Source organism: Apostichopus japonicus, chromosome 18, assembly GCF_037975245.1.
Source record: "Apostichopus japonicus isolate 1M-3 chromosome 18, ASM3797524v1, whole genome shotgun sequence".
NCBI classification, from domain to species: domain Eukaryota; kingdom Metazoa; phylum Echinodermata; class Holothuroidea; order Aspidochirotida; family Stichopodidae; genus Apostichopus; species Apostichopus japonicus.
Genome location: NC_092578.1, coordinates 6,626,548 through 6,632,940, shown reverse-complemented (window position 1 = coordinate 6,632,940; position 6,393 = coordinate 6,626,548).

Here is a 6,393-nt window from a genome sequence, read left to right as displayed (position 1 = left end):
TTTTCTTTTGTATGCTTTTATTATGCTTAATTTGTGTTTAGCCATTTTCTACTTGTCGACGTGTAGGGGGAAAAAATCATTAAACCACACGTTATGTACAGAATGATGAGAGAAATTTAAAAAAAAAAAAATGCAGATTTTGGTGAGTAAGGTCGAGGACAAAAGTCAGTTGAGGTCAACGGTGAATTTGTCCTAAATTGTTCGATAAAGTATATGTCGCGAACTCCTACACCGTAAACCCGAGCAAGTTCAAACTTGGTGTGTAGGTACTTGGCCATGTAAACTTGTCCCTGTGTGATTGATGACGTAATAGGTCTAACGTACGAGCGATAATTTTCGTGATAAGATCGTTATAAATGCAAGCGAAATTGAAGAAACTTTAACCGGTGGGGGAAAACATGTTCTCCCTCCCCACCCCACTAGCTACGGTCCTGGCTGACGTTGCACCTATGGATTTACAACCAATCATTGACAATCAAGTCATCCATTTTGACTCCCCGTCCTCTCTCCTCCCTTCCTCCCATAGTAACACACCTGGTCCCTATAGTTTAAATCATGTCAACATAAACTTTAGTCATCAACGTACTTCCGGTGGTGGAAACTATTAATTGATTAATAATTACATATTTAGTGGGCGAGTTACAATCGGTACTGATGTAGCGAAATACCTGAGTGCAGTTGTAAGCCTATATTCTGATAATAAAAAAAAAGAAGTAGTAACATCCAACTGTACCACCCGACCGACGCATCATGATTACGTCAACACAGCTTACATATGTGTGTGTGTGTTATTTACAAATATGTGTGGCGCTGCTAATCATATGCTGTTGATACCATATTTGGTTTAACGGGTTTGGGTGGGGGCGGAGACTAAGATAAGTATTCCTTTGAACTTTGTACTAATAAATATTTACACAAGACTCATTGAAAGCCTGTATAGAAATTTTGTATAGAAAAAAAATCTGTGAAAGTTATAGCTATCATAATCTTCCAGAGATTTTTTCTCTGTATTTACTACTGTATATATATATATTTACTGTATTTCGATACTGTAATTAGTAAGGGATTATTATGATAATATAGACCCTGAACAAAGTAGATCATTAGTTTGAATATTTAGTAACATTTCATGCAAGGGCGTAGGAACCGGGTGCTGGGGGCGCAAGCCCCCCCCCCAGTGAAAAATATGGGGGGCGGAAGTATCATTCCGCCCCCCACTTCGCAAGTCAGAAAACCCCTTTTTAATTTCCAAATGAGAAAAAAAATTCATTTGGAGCACCAAATTGCATCTAAGGCCAGGTGAAAATGCAAAATTATTTACAAAATGAAGTGGGTGTTGAAGTGTGCTATATTGCACCAAATTGCACCTGAGGCCACCTGGAAATGCAAACAAAATCCAAAGGGGAGGGGGACACTCCCTCCCCTTGGACCCCTCCCCCAGGCCGGCCATCAGTCTTCAGCCCCCGCTCCCCCCCCCCCCCCCACTCAAAAGTACCTTCCTACGCCACCGATTTCATGATTTGAAACAATGAACACGGATATTGAAGGGAAAAAAAGGAAATATTAAAAATTTCGGAATTGTGTTTTGTATGTAATTCCATGTAAACAAAATCGCATTAACAATTAAAATTTTCAGAATCAATAGGAAATCTTTTACGAAATGATTGTCGGCTTCAGAGGATCAACATCGCCGTTTGGAATTCATTTGCCTGCAAAGTTTTACGCTCACGAAAAAAATGTTTATCTGTCTTCGTAACCATTCCATTTGTGTCCCATGCTCCCACTTGCATTCAAAGAATGATTTCATATGCAATGTGAAGTAGTGTCTGGACGTCGACATTTTATTCGTCCGTCCGTTTGATCGTCAGACCGGTGTGAACGCTCAGCCGATCGCATGGCATGAACGGTAAATCGTTCATTTAAAGGGTGTGAAGACTCGCGCACAGAGAAACGTCTCTTGCCGGTAATCTGATCAGACCTAGTTTCGAATGAGGTGTAACAGAAGTGTTAAACACTACCATCGATCCCAGAAAATACACACACAGATTGCTACCGTCGGTAATTAGACACTAGTGTACAGTCAATATATACAGCTACGGTCAATACCCACAACACAGTGTACATAGCAGCGATGGACATCTCGGGTCTAGATAAAAGATAAGTAGATAACAAGGTATCATGTTTCATTACTGTTTGCATTTTGTAGCGACAAGAAGAAAACTTCACTTGCAAGCAACGCGGTTTGGGGCGAGTCTTCAATGCCTTTAAGTGTACCACACTGTTAAAATTCGTAGAAATTAATAGAGCGTATGATGGCTTAATTATTGACCCAGCAATTGACTCATATTAACAGTTGCTTTATATATGAATACATTTTCATTGACTTCCCTTAGGACGATCATGACTAACGGTTATAATGAATGAATATGCAAGTCAAGCAGTGTCCTTCTTATAGCAAGTGTATGATTATAGTCATAAAAAGGAATCCGCCGTGTTATCTGTCCCTATTGTACGTAACCGCGAATAGCTGGCAAAGTATTGTCTACTTGATTTCCCAGTGATAAAATGGAACGCCTTTATACTGCACCCAGTTGGGACATTTCTTCTATATACTGTACCCTTTTGCACCTCTTCAAAGCAATAGAGCGGTGTTAGCAAAACGAAATGGTCCTATCTGGGTGTCACTGTTTCCTATACTGCACTGTCATGTCCCGCTTCAGAGCACTCGTATTGTCAGTACGAGCAGTATGAATATCATGTTTCTATCAAATCAAGGTATTTTTTGTATTTATTTAGAGGTTATGAACTGTTTGTTCTGTCAATACCAGTGCTTTGAGAGCATGATATTGGAGTGCAGTTTAGAGAGGTATTAGGAAACTGTCCCAACTGGCTGCAGGCTGTTATGGACATCATGCATATTCAAATTTTTAACATCGTTAGAAAAGTCAACCTCGAATACATCACTGGTATGCAGTCGGTAGATGCAGAGTTTCGCTGCTTTAAAGTGTATCCGATTGGACTAGCAGATAATATAGCTAGGGACGGGCTGCTAACATTGGTTACTAAAGTGTGTTTGTGATACCGGTGTAACGTTTTCAAGAGAAGCCTTCTGTCTATTTTGATATATTATGCTTGACAAAGGCGTCAAGTTTCATCATGGAAGGGGTGCAAAACCCAATCATAAAGCATTTACAGTAGCGATGATGCTAGTGATCAGTGGCGTGCGCAAGGTGGCTGTGGGGGGGGGGGGGTTGGCGTCGTTCCCACCTCCGTCAGTCGGGGCATTTTTTCCCTCAAAAATTCAAAAGTATTTATACACTATCTTACACTTAAGCACTTCTAAGATCTAATTTATAGATATCCCTTAGACTGCACAACTTACCGGACGTCAAAAGACCCCATGCACACCCCGTTCTTGTGAGTCGCATTCAACACTGAGTCCAACACCCTTATATCCGCCTTCAGTCCGCTCATTAAGTCCCTAACAAAGTCATTTGGAGGGGGGGGGATTTGGAATTTACTTTGATTGATTTGTCGTTCTGCTATACGCCATGTTTTCCCGTGACCAATCAGTTTCTGTTAAGTTTGCTATATATACGGTTGAGGTATATTGCTTGTTTTTGGAACTCGGCAATGACGTTATATATGATTTAATGTTAAACATGATTGATGATAAACATCAACTAGGCCTATACTGATCAGTGATTGATATACAGTTATATACATGTGTAGGCTATATAGGATCAACATAACTGTTAGGAATTCATTTGCCTTCAATATTTTACGCTTACGAAAGAAAAAAGTGTTTGTAAGTCTTCGTAACCATTTTATTTTCGGCAAAGGTTAACACTCGCATTCATAAAACTGTGTATTAGCCTCATAGTCTATAAAAACTGACCTTTGCAGCTATTTAGGCGAATTGCACAATACTGTTTGATTCGAGGGCGTGAAGAAAAAACTCAACACAACCAGCTTGAAGTAATAGAACCCCATCACGTATTTGTTCTCTGTCAACTCTTATTGTTTTGAAAGTTCTTTTGTGTTTTCGGTTGAATAAGCTTCTTTTAAGATAAGTATTAACTTTGCTCGATATCGTGCTATAATACAGCATCATTGAATTAAGAATTTGGCATTGAAATATTTGCGAGACACTTGGAAAGAATATTTTCTATGAAGGGCCAAGAAAATATGCAACACAATACATTTTTTCTTCATGTTATTCTCAACTATTGTAAGGTAGCGCTTGGTGAGCTGGAACGAGTTGATGTCTTTCACCGAGATGTATACACGTTGTACTTTCATTACTTTAAAAGCACCATACTATCTACCCTTGCCGTAATACGCTTTTGCAGAAACAACCTGAAATTGGAAAAATTTGTACGCCTTTTCAGGAAAGTGTTCACGAAAGGTTCCCTTGACCTGCGGGACCTCCTATGCACTAACGTCAATTTTTTACACAGAGTGTATAGTTTACATTTGAATAAACAACATTCTTTTTTGAATTTTTCAAATAGCACACCGCGAAGTAATAAATTAAAGGGAATTAAAACATGGATTTTCGTCTCCGTAATTGGTGCGAATTAGGTATTTGCAAATACTGCAACGACCTTGAACAGCATTCAGGTCAGTGAATGACGTCATTGTGATGATCTTCAGATTGTAGTGCACTGTTCTGTACGGAGCTGTGCGTGACTTCCATAACTGTTACTTTAGTTTTATGACCTTAATAGGTAATTAATGTCATTGTGTTTCTTGATTATGATCTCACCATGTATGTAAAAGTTGTATGTAATTTTGCAACGATTTCTCCTCCACAAGGTCTTGCATTTCGTTCACCCAGCAATTGCAAGCCAAATCCTAAAGGTATACGCAACGATAAAAGTCACTTCTAAAACAGTAATGATAATTAATTTATCCCTTCATGAATCTATTGATATGGGCAATGAAGACTATTTTCTGTCGAATGATGCCAATGATCGGAATAACTGTTTCGCAAACTAATCAAAAGCATTACACAAGATCAAACAGTTGGCAGGTATGATATAGTATCTCAACCTGGGATTATAATAATAATAATAATAATAATAATAATAATGATGATGATGATGATGATGATGATGATGATGATGATGATGATGATGATGATGATGATGATGATGATGATGATGATGATGATGATGATGATGATGATGATGATGATGATGATGATGATGATGATGATGATGATGATGATGATGATGATGATGATGATGATGATGATGATGATGATGATGATGATGATGATGATGATGACGATGATGATGATGACGATGATGACGATGATGATGATGACGACGACGACGATGATGATGATGATGATGATGATGATAATAATAATAATAATAGTTATAATAATGATAATAATAATAATAATCCCAAACTTAGGCTAGTTTAAAAATCCCCAAATCCCATTAAACAAAGAAGAAACCATTTTGTTCACTAGAAGACTCAGAAATCAACTTTCCTGGTTCGTATTTCAATAAATCCAAAAGAAAGGTCACATTGAGCATCCAAGAAATCCACTGCATTTGACCACATTCGAGTGGTCAGTCTAACGCTAACTAGTTTCTCACTACAATGTGGCCCTATCACGTTTGTGCACATGTTAGCCCCGTGGTTTCGGCTTCAAGATCAATCTGGCTAGTCCAACTTTTACAGCGGTGCGATTGTGGCAATTTGTGTGCGATACCGTAAGGAATAGACTTCTGACACGATATGTTTTGCACTAGCGCTTACACACGTCACTGGTCGATGTGGATCACGTGATCATCATAACGCTTTTCGCGCAAAATGCGCCATTTAAAATAATGATCGACAAGTTTAGGCCGTGTTTGCAGCATTTTTTTTCGAATTCGGATTGACTTGATTTTTCAGATATATAAAAAGGAAAGCACAAATAACATGTCAGGTATGAATATATAATCGTAGATTTTCTTCAATATTTGAATGTCATTCTTGTTCTACTTTGAACTTAGGCCATGAACTAAAAACCTTTCTTTTTCCGTCCGAAGCTTCATTTTGCATGAAATTTGCAACCATCTAGCAGTGTTATATTCTAATGTCAGAAATTATATAAAGGATTAAAGATATAAAAAAAATATATAATTTTCAAAATTTTGAAAAATTACCAGGTCAAATGTTCTCCATTCTTCGCCAATAGCCTTTGTTGAATTCAAAATAAAAATTGAGAAAACAAACAAAGGAAATTGGCCAAAACAATTTGCCCCCTCACCTCCCCCTTTGTATCAAATATATATAGGGGAAAACTCCCGTACCCAAATACAGAATTGAATACAAGGTGTGATACATAAATACCGAAAAGAAAGTTTGTTTAAACGGCTTGTGAACTTGTGC